The sequence below is a fragment of the Conger conger genome, chromosome 1, assembly GCF_963514075.1.
Source record: "Conger conger chromosome 1, fConCon1.1, whole genome shotgun sequence".
In the NCBI taxonomy this organism is placed as follows: Eukaryota; Metazoa; Chordata; class Actinopteri; order Anguilliformes; family Congridae; genus Conger; species Conger conger.
Genome location: NC_083760.1, coordinates 1,959,956 through 1,977,362, shown reverse-complemented (window position 1 = coordinate 1,977,362; position 17,407 = coordinate 1,959,956). Strand labels below are relative to the sequence as shown.

The 17,407-nt window shown below is 43.6% G+C and overlaps 1 protein-coding gene and 1 pseudogene across 1 annotated transcript in view; both read left to right on the top strand.

The window, feature by feature from the left end:
* The window catches only part of LOC133123803 (fucolectin-1-like), a 125,245-nt gene that overhangs the window by 40,607 nt on the left and 67,231 nt on the right, over nucleotides 1-17,407 (top strand). The gene's annotated exons all lie outside the window — the stretch shown is intronic.
* LOC133123877 (fucolectin-1-like) lies at nucleotides 4,988-6,803 on the top strand (annotated as a pseudogene).

The window sequence follows — 17,407 nt, the reverse complement described above, 5'->3', positions numbered from 1 at the left end:
CCATGACCCCAACCAGTCTGGCTTCAAGAGTTGCCACTCCACTGAAACCGCCCTGCTCGCGGTCACTGAGGCACTCCACTCTGCTAAAGCAAAAACCCTCTCCTCTGTCCTCATCTTCCTCGACCTGTCAGCCGCCTTCGATACAGTCAAGCATGAGATTCTGCTCTCATCGCTGTCTGGGATGGGTGTCACAGGTTCTGCACTCGCTTGGTTTTCCTCCTACCTCTCTGGTCGCTCCTACCAGGTGACTTGGAGGGGTGCAGTCTCCGACCCTCACCCCCTACGAACTGGAGTCCCGCAGGGCTCGGTTCTTGGGCCTCTCCTCTTCTCGCTATACACCATGTCTCTTGGTTCTGTTATCTCTTCCCACGGCTTTTCTTATCATTCCTACGCTGATGACACCCAACTCTTCATTTCCTTCCCCCCCGACACCCAAATCACCACACGGATCTCTGCCTGCTTGGCTGATATCTCTGCGTGGATGACTTCCCATCACCTTAAGCTCAACCTTGCCAAAACTGAGCTTCTCTACATCCCTGCTAAGTCCTCTCCGTCAATCGACCTCTCATTGACTGTTGAGGACTTTGTAGTTTCCTCCTCCCGTACGGCAAAGAATCTTGGGGTGACTCTTGATAACTGCCTCACCCTGGCTCCACAAGTATCCTCCACTGCCAGAACCTGCAGGTTCTTTCTGTATAATATACGCCGTATCCGTCATCTCCTGACTGAGAAAGCCACCCAGCTCCTAGTCCAGGCGCTCGTCATTTCCCGCCTGGATTACTGCAACTCCCTCCTAGCCGGTCTCCCAGCATGTGCTATCTAGCCCCTCCAGCTGGTCCAGAATGCTGCAGCCCGCCTGATCACCAGTCCGCCCAGGTCGGCTCATGTCACTCCGCTTCTCATTGGCCTCCACTGGCTTCCTATTGCCGCACGCATCCGTTTCAAGGCCCTAGTGTTGGCATTTCAGGCTGCTAAGGGGACTGCCCCAATTTACATACAATCCCTGATCACTCCCTACTCCCCAGCTAGACCACTCCGGTCTGCCAGCTCTGGTCGCCTTACGGTTCCCTCTCTACGTGCACCTGGCGGTCGAGCTGCACGTTCACGCCTGTTTTCCGTTCTGGTTCCTCAGTGGTGGAATGACTTGCCTACCACTGTCAGAACAGCAGAATCCCTCCCCCTATTTCGACCCAGACTCAAAACCCACCTTTTCAAACTCTACCTTAGTCCTCCCTCCTGATTTCCCCTGCCCCTCCTTTCTGATATCCCTATCCTTGTCTAACCCCTCCCCCCCCCCCCCCCCCCAAAAAAAAAAAAAAATGCACTTCTGATGACAACTATGTTTAGAACAGCATTTCCTGTGTATTTTGCTAGTTTCTGGATGTGATGCTCTGACTTTTGGTAGAACCTATGCACTTGTAAGTCGCTTTGGATTAAAAGCGTCTGCCAAATGACTAAAATGTAAATGTAAATGAAAAAGAACTGAGCATTTAGGTTTCTTTCAGTCTTTTGCTTCTCTCCCATGAAGACCATTTTGCCCAGTCTATTTCTAATTGTGGAGTCAAGAACACTGGCCTTAGCTGAGGCTACAGAGGCCTGCAGGTCTTTGGATGTTCTTCTGGGATCTTGTGTGACTTCCTGGATGAGTCATCGCTGGGTCCATTTGTCTGGCCAGCCACTTGCCACAGATAACGACTCTCAGCAGGAAGTTCACTGGACCAAGACGTTCAACATACAGCACACCAACCAGGACAAACAGAGAATGTTTGCCTCTGAAACATTCTGAAGAATTGACATGCCCCCATCTTGTGAAAAGTTCAGATGGCATCACATGCCATATCTATCAGGTGATCTCCCTTTATTCAAGGTGTGAATCCAACTGCCAAATGCCAATAATGTAACTGTATACTTCCTCCAATGAAAACCAGATCACCTAGCATAGAAGCATTTGCCAAAATGATGCATAAGGTCATATATCACAGAAGACCTTGCTAATGACAATTCTACATACATCACCTGTAGAAATGTTGGTGTTATTTGTAAACTGGTAATCTCGATCGGTAACTTGTCCTGTAGCCGTGTGGACAACGATTCAAAGTTTTCAGCTGGAATGACAGAGTGGAATAATAAGGCTTGAAAAGACTGAAAACTCTGCCGTACAGACCAGAGTACAGACCTGCCCACACTTTAACCCTGCAGTACAGACCAGAGTACAGACCTGCCCACACTTTAACTCTGCAGTACAGACCAGAGTACAGACCTGCCCACACTTTAACTCTGCAGTACAGACATTGACTGAAAAGTTAAACATTTGAGTATACAGGTTGGCCTCTCCCAGGGTGACTCAACCATTGCATTACATTACATGGCATTTAGCAGATGCTCTTATCCAGAGCGACGTACAACGAAGTGCAAATCAAACACAACTGTGAAGAGGACCTGAGAGGACAGTACAGTTCCGAGTCCAAGTGTAAACATACAGATAATCAGAACCCTTGAAGTGTACAATCAACTTCCAAACTAGCATACCACAGTTGGCAGCCAGAATACAACAATACAACAGCCAATAAAAAACAACAATATCTATACAAGTAACAATATCTATACAATCTATACATAAGTGCCATGACAGTCTAAGGCTAATCATGGTGGTGAGTTAGGGAGGGAGGGCGGCCTTTAGCGTAGTGGTTAAAGTACATGACTGGGACCGCAAGGTCGGTGGTTCTAATCCCAGTGTAGCCACAATAAGATCCGCAGAGCCTTTGGCCATTGAGCAAGGCCCTTAACCCTGCAGCACATCACAGATGACCTTGTGGAATGTGAACAGAGAATGTGGAATGTGAACAGAGAATGTGGAATGAGGGTAAAGCTAGAAAAAAATATGGTGCAGAAAGATCTTCAAAGAAGGACTTGAAAATGAAAATGGACTATTTATATATTTATTAATTTCCTGAAAAGATAGTCTTGCAGTTCTCTAACTCTCTTCAAAAAGCACAGCACTGTTATTTTACTAAATGTGTGCATATACCCAGGCTTTTCTCAAATGTTTTATTGGCTCTAGCCAATTGATTTAATGATACAATTAAACACAATAATATCAGGAATATAGATCAAAAGAGACTGGAAGTTCTGATCACCCGGATGTGACTGCATAAGCCTCTGAAAAGTGGCAGGGGCATTACTCAACCCAAACATCATTCTACTAAACTCATAGAGCCCTGTGGGCTTTGTCAAAGTCACTGGGGTGCGATGGCACCAGCCAGTATCCGCTGGTGAGGTTGGAAAAGAACCTGCCCTTCGAGAGCAGAGTGCAAGACTCTTCTACCGCGGGGCCAGGGGAAGGCATATTTGGAGGTTACACTGTTGAGTTTACGATAATCTATGCAAGATCTTAAAGTGCCATCTTTATTGGGCACTGAGACTATGGGTGATGCCCAAGGGCTGAAGGTCTTGCGGATCACTCCTGCCTCCAACATGCCTTGGATCAATGTACGCACCTCCTGGTAGAGATTTGGTTGGGTTTGTCAGTGGTGCCTGCCCTGTGGAGATTGGGTGAAACACAGCATCGGCCTGTACACAGTCATGGGCAGACATGGAGAACACCTCTTTGTGCTCGCATAGAAAAGCATTTACCTGCTGTGTCTGTTCTGGGGTATGGTCTGCTCCACTCAGGCCCGCTGGGATGTAGACATCACTTGGGGTTTCAGGTCGCACAACCTGTTGCAGCTGGACATTATTTTCATGTGTTGTTGCAGAATACAATAAAATATGAGCACCTGGATATCACAAAGTGTCATTATTCAAGTGTGCAACAATAACTCGGGACAAGCAGGCAACCTTTTGATGCCGTTTCAGGCATACTGGCGCTGTACCCAGAGTGTTCAGCCTCTCTGGCACCCTACCACCATCAGTGTTGACCACAGCCCTGGCCACTAGTCAGGAACAGTCGTGCTTGGCTTGATCAGACAATGCCACACACACGCACACACACATACCCAACTAAATTTCCTTACTAACTTCCCGTTAGTTTATCTGTTAAGTGTTTGTATGTTTGTTTAATAAATATATTTTATTAAACCCCGGTGTCCGTTTTGGAATCGCATAGACATGAGAGCCGAGTTAAAGCAGTCTTTCGAAGAACTTCCAACCTTCAGGTTATCGGTATGTTTAATCATTAAAATTGGTTATTTTAATTATTAATTAAAATACTAAATTTGTGGTTAGATATTTCTGATAATAGTAATTTTATGAGACTGATTACTTTTTGCAGTTATACTGCTACACAACGTTTAACTGGCGCCCCGGTTTCGTAGAGAGTAAAATCCCTGCGTTATTTGGCGGCCCGTGCGAGGAGCCTACATAATTTGGAGTCCCGTGCGAGGAACCCTACACTGTGAACCTGCTACCTTACTGACAGGTGAGTTTACAGACGAGATCTAACTGTGAACCTGCTGCCTTACAGACAGGTGAGTTTACAGACTAGATCTACCTGCAGATCCACCTGAAAATCTCTCTATTAGCAATTTTTCAAAAATGAATGATGAAGCTTTTGTAAGCTTTCAAACATTTTATTGAACATTAGTTGTACTCGATTTCACTGTTTATTTCTCTGAGAAAATGTAGCTATGACGCAATGTTGTATCCTATGTTTACAAATTGCTTAACCCTAAATGGGGTAACCCGTGATCTTCACAGTGAATTAATCTCTTTGTAAAAAAATATTTTGGATGTTCAATGTTCCTTCAATGGTCTCATCATTGGTGGTTCATGCTGGCTATCTGGTTACCTAAGCTAAGTTAGCTAGCACACATTATCTTCATAATGCTTTGCATTGGAAGAAAAATCTGTTTGAAATCTCTGAAATTGAGGATGCACCATGTAGAACCACATCAACTCAATATTTGTTTTAAGATTTTCCCCCAGAATAATTCCAAAATGTACTTGCTTGGTTGATCTCTGCTCTACAATCTCTCCCCTCTTTTCCAGGATGAAGGTGATAATCTTACTTGTTCAGATCGTGGCACTTTCAGCCGTCAAGCCAGGCTCAGTTCCTCCAGGATTTACAGAAGGTACACTTCACCCCATGCACATGCACTGAAATGGAAACCACCTGTACATGAAAGCGTACAGGTGTTTCTCTGAAAAAGTCTTCATCAATCTTTATCCATATCTATTTGGATCAGTTGTCTGAAATGAATGCCCCGAGTGAGATAAAATAATTGGTGTTTGGAAATGTTGACCAAAGGCAAATGTTTTTACCACTTGAATATAAGTAATATTCAATTCAGATACTATTGCCACTGACATGATTTAACTGAAGTAATATCAGACCTTGTGGAATTTAACTTCATGTTATTGGTTCACTAAACGTTTAAGCATGAAAGCCAGCTTCACATATCAGACTCATATTATGCCTGACAAACCTTTCCCTCAAACTCATAAACCCAATGAGCCAAAGTGATCCGATGGCCAGTGACTTACAGCCTCTGCCGTGGAGAATTTGGCTGAACACCCAAAGGCATGATGGGTAATTTCACAGTACTGCTGCAGTTGCACAGGACACAGGGTTTGTCCAGGGTGCTAATAAAGTAACAGCATTTTACAGCCATGTTGGCTCAATTGTGTTCATTTCCCCCTGCAGAGAACGTGGCTTTACGCGGCAAGGCCACTCAATCAGGGCTTCCATCAGGCCCTGGGGCAGTGTTAAGCCTGGCAGCCTATGCCATTGATGGAAACCGAGATTCTGATGCCAGGCATGGGTCCTGTGCCCACACCGCAATCGGTCCCAACGCCTGGTGGAGGGTGGACCTGCTGAAGTCCTACTAAATCACCTCCGTCACCATCACCACCCGAGGAGACTGCTGTGCAGAAAGGATCGGTGGAGCTCAGATCCTCATCGGTGACTCCCTGGAGAACCACGGCATCAATAATGCACGGTCAGTAGCCATCTTTACACGCAGAGCCTCATATTCACAAACACTTTTTTGAAATGCCTGGTCATCTTCATAATGTCTGTCTCACCTCTGCAATGCCCTCTTTCTATTTGGGGCAGAGCAGATAAGTGTGTCCTTTAGAGAGAGAGAGTGCTGCCAACAGCCCCCTCTGTACAGAGTACAGACCTGCCCACACTTTAACTCTGCAGAACAGACCAGAGTCCAGACCTGCCCACACTTTAACTCTGCAGTACAGACCAGAGTACAGACCTGCCCACACTTTAACTCTGCAGTACAGACCAGAGTACAGACCTGCCCACACTTTAACTCTGCAGTACAGACCAGAGGACAGACCTGCCCACACTTTAACTCTGCAGTACAGACCAGAGTACAGACCAGCTCACACTGACAGATCATTTCCATTAACAGCCCAACCGCACGATAAGCATCCCCCTCATCACACGCTAGCTACTGTAACTGAGGAAGCATCATATTCATAGTTAGGACTGTTAATAATTTGACAATTATTATTCAAAATAAGCCCCTTAGCAACTTTGTTCTGTTCCCTCTTGCAGGTGCAGCGAGATTGAAACTATGACAGCAGGAGAGACTAAAACCTTTCCCTGTCCCGGGCTAATGCTGGGACATTACGTGACGGTGCACCTTCCAAGAGAGAACGTCCTTCAGCTCTGTGAAGTGGAAGTGAATGCTTTGCTTCCTCCCACTAACTTTTGTGGCTGATACCACATTTAAAGCTGGTCACTTTAGCCCGGTGTAGTATGTAAGAAATCGGGTAAAGAAATCAATCTTGGGATCAAGTTTTATTTCCTGCTTTTCATGTACGCAACACCTGCTGAAGTTCTACTCCTGTTCTTTCTCTAAGTCGATTTACTGATTGATTTTCTGTGTAGCGCATCAAATAAAATCTCATTTAAAGCATTGACTTACATGTTGTGTGTGCTGATTACACTATTGGGTGCCCAGGGTTAAATCACTGAGCACTTCATTCAGTAGTAATAATAATAATAATAATAATTATTATTATTATTATTTATTTATATAGCATAAAATGTAGCTGACATGAAGGTGACAGTAACGCAAATAACCATGCATTACAATAGTGGTATGCTAAAGAGTGTCTCTGAACACACAATGCGTCAAACCTCAAAGTGGATAGGCAACAACAGCAGCAAAAATCTGAATTGTATTACACTGCTCTGTTTACTGTATTGTTCACAATGATTGGTGTGATACAGTGGGGATGTTTGAGTTCAGCAGTCTGCTATTACATATAGGCCTATGAAAGCTGCACTACGTGAACACAGTCCCATCTTTGTGTGTGTTTCAATACATAACTCACAAGCCCCCGTTAATGTAAGGAAGTGTATACAGTGGCTTCCTACAGTACATACACAACTAACAAATAATACAATAATACAATGTTATTTACATTAACATTATCTGTTAATGTTTTCCAACAAGTGTAAAGTATTATTAATGATTCAATGGAATCAACAAAAGTCTTACATTATTCAAATAAAAAAATGTGTTTCCCCAAAAAAACTGATTTCACAATTATTGGCACTCCTGGTTCATTACTTTATATGTTGTTTTCACTTCATCATTTCTGTGTGGATAGTGATGTATCTTTGGAGTTGTTGTCCTGCTGGAAAATATGACCAAGTCTTAGCTTCCTCGCAGGGACAATCAGATATTCTGCCAAAACTTCAGACTAATATTTTGTTAATGCTTTATATCAAACTGTTGTGGTAATGGTCCGTGTTTCCAACACCTCTCATGCACAATACTTCACTTGCTTAACGCTACACTTGCAAGTCAAACTTGCACTGCTGCTTGAATTGTGAAGTAACCTTTTGTTTTTGGCATGCACCAGAAGCGGAATGAGTGGGGGTTGATTAATCAGTCTCAGATTTGTAGGGCGTGCCTCCCATTCTGCGGTATTTAAAAGCCTTCACTCTGGGCCAGAAGTGGAATGAGTGGGGGTTCCAAAGGGTACACCTACGAGCAGATATGGGGCTGCCTTTTCTGTTTCTGTGAGACAAAACATGCCTGAGACCAGTCGCTGTTGTGTCTGCTAGCCAACATGTGTTCCAAGCCAGGCAGGAATTCATCTGGTATAAATCTGGTGCAAAAAGCTATAAGCCAGCCTACTTAGGCTATTATTTATTTCTGATGCATACACTGAAACTCTTTCAAATATAAATTTGGCTTCTAACTGACAAGACAGATAGGACTACTGACGCAATGTGTTCAGGGGTTTTGCTGCAGTTTGTTCAATAATAAATTTCCCATTTACTTCAAGACTTTTGCATTAAGATGATTAACCGTTTCCACTTTGCCCCCCTAGAGGGCAATTATATCGAACTATTTTGTGCTCGTCCTATAAAGCTGTCAATATGTCAAAAACTATTTACTGCACATGTGTGGTTTAAGACTTTAAAGAAGAGAAATTAAAGAAGAGGCTTGTCCCATTCAAATAAAATAAAAATACGACAAAATTTCTTTTTTTTATTTCTTTTTTCTAAGTCAAGGACCAACCCAGAACTACATTATATTTGTGCACAAACTTAATGGCAATGACAACCATTCAAATTCCACATTAGATTTCCCAAACACTGTCCTGAAGTGTCCCCAAATCAATCAATTTTTATTTGCTTAGTGCTTTTAACAAAGGGGCTTTGTCACAAAGCTGGCTGACAGGAAGAAACCTTGAGCAGAACCTGACTCAGAGGGGGAACCCATCTGCCCCAGGTTGACATTGTTTTTTTTGGAAAAATGGTTGTAAAAATAAACAGATTAATTAGTACATCCAAATTAATTCCAAATTAATTAAAAGTCCAAGCAGAGGTAAAGGTGGGCTAGAGCTCTGGGCAGGTGCAGGGAGTGGGGAGCAGAGGAAAGTAACATTGTTAGGGGGTTCAGGTAATTTATCAATCACAGCAGGAGAGAGAGGTACGTACGGGAAGGAGAACCCTGGCAGAATAAGGCTATGGCAGCATAGCTGAGGGAAACAGAGGCAGAATAAGGCTATGGCAGCATGGCTAAGGGGAACAGAGGCAGAATAAGGCTATGGCAGCATGGCTAAGGGGAACAGAGGCAGAATAAGGCTATGGCAGCATGGCTCAGGGAAACAGAGGCAGAATAAGGCTATGGCAGCATGGCTAAGGGGAACAGAGGCAGAATAAGGCTATGGCAGCTTGGCTAAGGGAAACAGAGGCAGAATAAGGCTATGGCAGCATAGCTGAGGGAAACAGAGGCAGAATAAGGCTATGGCAGCATAGCTGAGGGAAGCAGAGGCAGAATAAGGCTATGGCAGCATGGCTAAGGGGAACAGAGGCAGAATAAGGCTATGGCAGCATGCCTCAGGGAAACAGAGGCAGAATAAGGCTATGGCAGCATGGCTCAGGGGAACAGAGGCAGAATAAGGCTATGGCAGCCTGGCTCAGGGGAACAGAGGCAGTGGCCAACACAGTGCCATGAGGGCAGGCTTGAGACAGTCACCCCCAGACCATGACTGGTTCAGCTTAACACAGCACTACCAACAATAATCCTGTGACAGCACTGACTGCTAAATCCACCAGAAACTCTAGAGCTTATGCAAGCCACCCACTCCTGCACCTCAACTATAGGATAGACTAAAAGGATATGTTGTAAGCCTGACAGTGTCTGCACCCAGAACATGAGCAGACAATTTGTTCCACAGGAGAGGCGCACAATAAGAAAAGCCAAATTAAAATCCAATAAAGGCTAATTTATAGATTAAAAATCAAATAAAACAAAGTCAAATCCATTAAAAGCTTAATGGGTGCCCAGATTAGTCGTAAAAGAAGAAACTGACTCAGCTAATGACCAGAGGGAGACCGTTCGAGAGTCTAGTGGCTGTAACTGAAATGGCACGATCACCCTTTTTCTTCAGCCTAGACTCTGGAATGGCTAATAATGATGTATCTGAGGGTAAGTAATGAATACGATTTTGACTCAAGCGACTAGTAACATGTGTAATATAGTTAGAATTAGGATAATGTATGATATCTTATTTGTTCATGGTTAAAAGCCTAGCAGCTCAATTGTGAACCACTTGAAGCCAGGCCTAAACTGCTTAAACAACCTCTGGGAGTGGAGACATTGGCTGGGGGGGGCCAAAGAGCCTTTCATTGTGCTGACGGATCGCCTTAACCTGGAGTATATACGGACGGTCAAACGTCTGAACCTACGACACGCTAGGTGGTCCCTTTACTTCTCTCGCTTCGAATTCACTCTCGTATCGCCCAGGTTCGAAGGTAACTTGAATAAACAAACTGACGTGAGTTACGTTAGCTATCGCTAGCAGAGACAAGCACAAGTTGGCTACTGAAGCCGGGTACCACGATAGCCGTAGGCGCTGTTTAGTTTAATTTAAACTTTGTGGGAGACACACTGCTGGACCATCTAGCCTCGCGTAGTTACAGGTCTCACAAACATTCTGTCTCGCAATTTCATACTGGTCCTAATATCGGTGCCACATTAGCTCCCTCCGTCGACAGCAGGTAGCTAACGTTACTGGTTGGAAGCTAGCAAGCTAGTTAGCGAACCTTAAACCCGGCCAAAATGCCAAGCGAAACCGTGACTATTAAATTATATGTACAACATGTAATTACAACAATTAAATAAAACTAAAAGTCACTAGTGTGGTTATTTGCTATTTATTTTAAAGAATATGACGTTCGGTTTTAGCCACGTTTTAAAAGTAGCCTAATTAAAAAATCAGCCATTATGGTAGATAACAAGCTTGCCAGCTTTAGCCACTGTTTAAATTAACGTTAACAGTTCAATAGCTAACATTGACGTTAGGATTTTGCCGGGGTTATCGCAAGTGCAGATTTCAGGAGTACAGTTCCATTGTTACTTCAGTGTTAATTTCTGATCCTTAATTTTGAATATAAGTTTTCCGTCATCTCTAGTACCTGTACTTCGCAGGAGTACAACAATGTCACATTACTTCATTGTTCAGGCCAGCTCTTTCAAACCCATAGACATGTACAGTATAAATATATGCTCCATTTACTCCTTGTTAATCCGGGTTGTAAACACGTTATTTAGCCTGCAGAGGACGCCAGTAATACTCATGAAAATTAACCAATGACAGACTACACCCGATTGCTCTTTACAAGGAACATTTTCTATGGGCAGAAACTGAAGTATTTTTAAATGATAATTAAAGCAACAGGGGACAGAGGCCAATATTTTATGCATATGCATAATATTTTTATGCAAGCAGACACTGGGGGTCTGCGGGACTGGAGTTTTGAAGCCCTGGTCTATTACGTGTGAAACCTGAATTAAGTCTTAGTTCCTGTGGAGATCCCTGATCCCTTAAACCGGCCGAGAATGTGATAGTGATGCACGCCATCTTCACACCCTTCCTGTGTGTTTTTCTGTCGCTCTCCGGCCGTTTTAAACTGTAATTCCTGTAAATGCCACCAGGTGTCATTATAGTCACACAGAATAGTCATTCCAGCCCACATTTTATACGATTACGTAAGTACAGATAAATAATAAATAACAAACCAGTTAACGGAACCCTAGCTACTCTGATCTGTGGACCCATAACAACCTGTTTGACTGCTCATAATAGGTTGGGTGAAAAATCTGTTTTGAGCCTAGATTTAAAGATAAGGAGAGAGAGTGCTCAACTGCATATTTTGAAACCCGGATTTAAGGGCTATATCACAGGTAGAGGGCGAGTCAACATGTCAGTGAGCCTTTTTCAATGATAGGAAGGGATTTACAATGGTCTTGTAACAATGTTTTAACACACAAATCTTACCTATTGTACCTTTAAGATAGGGAAGGGCAAGCCCATTCCTTAAATGTGAGGAGGAGTACTTTGAAAACAATGTGAAATGTAATGGGTAGCCAATGGAGAGAAGCTAGTAATATGCTCAAAGCATTTTTGTTAGGGGGCAGTTGGGGGGAAGTAGGGGGGCATTGGTGGTGGGTTAATGGGGGGGGGGGCAGATGTGTTTATGTTGGTGCTTGGGGGGGAGAATGCAGAATGCTATGGAGAGACAGTGTCTGGATTATGTATGTGTGTGTGTCTCTGTGTGTGCATGCATGCAAGTGTGTGCGCGTGTTGTGTGTGTGTGTGTGTATGCCTGCCTCAGTGTTGTGTGTGTGTGAGTGAGTGTGTGTATGTGTGTGTGTGTGTGCGTGTGAGAGTCCCCAGCAGTACTGTGTAATAGTATTCCTCCTGGCTCACATTAGAAAATAAAGGAAATAATCTTTATACAGGAACACATTACAGCAGGAGACAAGCATGTGTGCAGCCTCACCCAACTCACAGGGCTGGATTACAGCAGAGAGAGAGGGAGCGAGAGAGAGAGAGTGATGGAGAGGGAGAGAGAGAGTGATGGAGAGGGAGAGAGAGATGGCAAAATTCATACATGCCAGCTTTCATTATTTTGGCTTTTTTTCTTTTCTTTTTTTACTTTGTGTCATCTGAGGGCTGTATGAAAAGGTTTGAAAAATTGAGTTTCTGATTGAATGACAATACCCACTCTATGTATGTATCATCAACCCATCCACAGCGATTGTCTATTTTGGATACTATAACACACACACACACACACACACACACACACTCACGCACAGGCATGCATGAACACACGCACACACACACACACACACACATGCACACACACACACATGAAAACTACATTGTAGTCTAATATAGTTGCAGTTGTATTTGTATTTATATTGTATTTGCATTTGTATTTCTGTGTACTGTCTTGGTCCTAATTCCTTGGCCTATTTGCCATGTGTACTGGAAATGATGTTCATGGCTATACAGTGGTTTCTGTGTGATTTGTAGCTTATCCAACCTGCTCTGTATGTTCAAATGTCCTTTATATGCATGGTTTTGTATGTTGCTTGGGATAACAGCATCTGCTAAATAGAATGTATTGTAATGGATGGTTGAGTCGTTGCTTGCACTGCTCTGAGAAACCTTTAGCTGGTCTCGTCTTGTTCCAGAGAGCCTCTACAACCTTTAGCGTGTATATTGTGTTTAGGAAACAGACAACAATGATCATTCCTAGCACCTTCCCACAAAATGTTTCCTTAAAACTGCTCTGGGTTTTGTACACTGGATGCTTGCTCTGAAAAGCATACTGACTTTACCATGATTCATGCCGTATGCGGATTTCCAAAACAATCAAAGGTGGGGACTGCCCAAAGCTTGTTTTGCTTCCCCGCATGTTACAAAATAAGGAGCCATCATTGCTAAAACATTGGCATTGTTAGACAGTTCATAGAGATAGAACTTGAGTTTTAATGGTATATCCTGCGACTGCATTGATAGAAAATTTCACTGTAAAAAAATGGAGTGAATGTAGTAAATAAACCCACTCCAACTCCAGTGCAGGCCAGTGTGACTTTCTGTAAGGTTAAAGGTCATGTTTAAGTCGGGGAAAGAGAGGGAGAGAGTGTGTAGCGGAAAGGCTCCTGATTTGGGTGGTGTTCCAATTTGTAATTTCATATTTATTAGTGTATTTGTACTTATGCTTCAAACTATTATCACCCATATATACAGCCAAGTACACATACATAGACATTTGTATACATACACCCATATGCATATACATAAACAAAAGTATACGGGCCAGAATTCATTTGTCTACTGTTTTATAAGGGTTTCCAGATGGGCCCAGTATTGACTCTGGCGAAGCTGCAAAGCGGCTTGGGTGTGAGAGAGTTTTTAGGAGGGAAAGATGATCTACAGCACGGATCTTTCTCACCTGTGGGATGTTGTTTTAAACCAGAGTCTGGCCCCACCCCTCCCTGTCTGAGCCCCTGTTCCCTGCAATGAGGTCATCACTTACTGCCCCAACTACCCCCCTACATTACATTACATTATTGGAATTTGGCAGGCGCTCTTATCCAGAGCGACGTACAATAAAATGCATACCCATAACCAGGGACATGTGCACTGAAAGACCGTAGAGGGAAGTACAGTTTCAAGTGCTGACAATACAATAAGATACGATAAGGCCTTGGGCCTTGTAGATTAATCTGACAAACGATGATATCTATAAAACTGTTTTACAAAACACAATGCTAAAGAATAATATGCACTCATGTAGGGACAACAATAAACAGCTTACATAGCAGCAATAAAACCATCCTAGCAAACAAAATTGTAGTAATAACCTCATTATCTCACACAATTGTGAGAACTAAAAATAGCTAAACAGCTAACAGTTGATTAGAGATTGTTGGGAGGGGTGGGGAGAGGTGCAGCTAGAAGAGGTGTGTCTTCAGTCTGTGCTTGAAGAAGTCTCTGCTGTTCTGACCTCTACGGGGAGGTCGTTCCACCACCGTGGAGTAAGAACAGACAGCAGTCGTGAGTGGGCGATGGAAGTGCGGAGAGGGGGAGGCGCCAGGCAGCCTGTGGAGGCCGGACGGAGAGGTCTGGCAGGGGTGTAGGGGCTGATGATCTTTTTTCTTTTCTTTTTTTTTTGTTGATGCTTTTAATTTGATGCGAGCCATGATAGGCAGCCAGGGGAGGGAAGTGAGCAGGGGGTGATGTTGGAGGCATCTGGGAAAGTTGAAGACCAGACGAGCTGCTGCATTCTGGATGAGTTGGAGAGGTCTGATGGCAGAGGCCAGTAGGCCAGCCAAGAGAGAGTTGCAGTAGTCCCGGTGGGACAGTACCATCACTTGGACCAGGAGCTGGTTCGAGGAGGGGGTGCGAAGGGGGCGGGGGGGCTCTCCAGATGTTGTATAGGAAGAATCTGCAGGACAGGGTCACTGCCGCAAATGTTCTTGGAGAGGCACACTAGGGAAATTGAGAAATCATGAAGGGGAGAGGTTAGAGCAGAAATGAAGATCATTTTGTCTTACCTGGGTTGAGCTGTAGGTGGTGGTTGTCCATCCAACTCTGGATGTCACTCAGACAAGCAGAGATGCAGGCTGAAACCTGTGTCAGATGGTGAGAATGAGAAAAACAGTTGGGTGTCATCAGCATAGCAATGATAAGACAAACCATGAGCAGTAATAATGGCCAAGGGATTTAGTGTAAAGGGAGAAAAGAAGCGGGCCAAGGACTGAGGCCTGGGGGGAAAAAAACCATGAGTCTCGTACATGAGAAATGGGATTTATACGTGGCTATATAATTTGCATTGCTGTACGACGCAACAACTGTGCAGCCTGGTAATGCGGTTTGAATCCACTAGCCAGGTATATAGCTCAGTTTTAAACACATAGGCAATTGGATCACTACTCCAGACATTTCCCTGGTAACGGACAATGATAAACTTTTGGCAGCGTTGGAATTTTCTAACAATGGGAAAAAAGGTAATTGGCCGTCAAGTGTAAACTGAATCTGTACGGGGTATATCAAAGAGAGGACACGTGTGTGATCAGTCGTCTTTGATCTCGTCAGCTCCAGGTCGCAACCGGCGGTCCCGTCACGCCACAAACAAAAAAGGTGTCTGGTGTCCTTCCTTGTGCGCGTTGCCATAGGCTAGAATCTCCGTTACACGTAAGAGTACGCGCTGCCTCTCTTTACCAACAACAACTTCGTCTTTGGCACAGTTTGTCCACAAAAACGACGAAATGGGCTATTAGGCGACGCTTGCAGCCGTATACAGCTTTAACACGAGTCAGAAACGTATGCGATCATCATCACTCTTGAGTTTATTTGACACACTAGCCTACATTTTACAGTGTACCTACGCACTGATGTATACACGCTCCGATTGTCGATACAATGTGGACGTCGTGGAATGAATTACAGTATCTTATGGAAATGATCGAGTAAATTCTCTAACTCTTTCTGCATAGTCCAACGTTCTTTTGTTCATGTATTTGCTTGTGTGGATCTTTGTTTGCTTCTATAATTTTTTACTATGGTGTTTCTCAATAGTTTTAACTGTATCGTTACACGTTTGCACATCCTGTGATATTTGTTGCTGTTTTCTTTTCTCATGCATTGTGAACCAAATTCTTCGGGTACTGTGGATTCGTCTGGATCATGTCGCCTCTGTAATCCCCGGCATATTAAGTTTCTGGTGATGAAAACTATGTCCACAGCGTTCACGACTCCAGGAGGTTTGGGTCAACCCATTGATGAAATGAAATTGCACATCTTGCAAATGCTTGCTTACAGACATGTATTAAACCAAAGAAACGTTTTATTTTATTTTGTTTGCAAAACACCATATTTAAGTGACAGTTAGTTTCAAGTCTAGTAATTTAAGAAATTGCGACCCGTTTACAGAATTCAAGAAAATCACGCAGCAATCATCCACGAACGACGGGTAACGTTTCTATACTACAGATAATAAGCGATCAAGGAAGGACTTCCAACTAACATATACAAACATGATCTTTGCGAGTATTGTGACAACAAACTTTTTTCCCTTAAAGTATTAAATGTGATGTTTTTTCTTACCCGGTGAAACGTCAGACACTTCAGCCAGCTCCTCTTTGGAAAAGCAGCCCTTCCCGTTTCGCGCACCGTCTCCAGACATTCAAACCCAGCGGTGTGCAAAGCCTGGTCGCTACTGCGAGTGGCAAATGGGCGTACAATGCGTCTGCTTTCTTCTCTTTCCCTCTAACCTTCGACAATGACGAATAATGATATACTGATCCTGTGCGCTACTACGCCGTCGAGGAAGTCCGTGAGTCACAAGATCCCGCCCTGTTCGCAAACTCTGCCTCTCCCGACCTGCAGACGGCGATGGTAGTTCAGCGTACGGAACAGAGACTTGTTGACTGTGTCTCTCCGTTCGAGAATCACTTTAGGTGATGATCGCTGAAGTATGGTAGCCCGAATCTCTAAATAACCTAATCTAGTTGGTATTGTTATGGCTCTTCATACTTTATAGTATAACGTGAACGCTGACCTGTAGTTGGTAGCCTGTTTGAAATAACTGGGAAAAATGATGGCACTCTTTTTTGAGTGTTTGCTCTAGATTTTCCCACAGATTCGCTGATAAAACAAAACTCACACATAGACCGCTGGTCTGTTGAGGTAGCTTATGGCAATGGTTTTAGAGAATATAAAATACAATAAACATTCAAAGTTTGCCTTAAAATATTTTAACATTAAAATACCGTTGTGTAAAGACCTTTCACAGTTAAATACAGTACTCCGAGTACAATGCAAGATAATGAGTGAATCTTTGTATTTGTAATCTATCGATATCCATTGAGTGGCTACTCAAAAGAAGGGCGTTTCGTGACGGCTAAATCTACTGTTGTCCAGTGATTGGTTTTGTTTTCCAGTGGGGCCCCGTCATTGACTACCTGACACAAACTGGGTCAAATGTATGTCTGTAGATCATAGATCGCTCATACGTAGTTTCTGCTATGGCTGTTTGTTTGCTTCTATAATTTTTGACTATGGTGTTTCTCAGTTTCTCAGTGTTTCTCAGATCCTGTCGCCTTTGTAATCCCCGGCATATTTACTT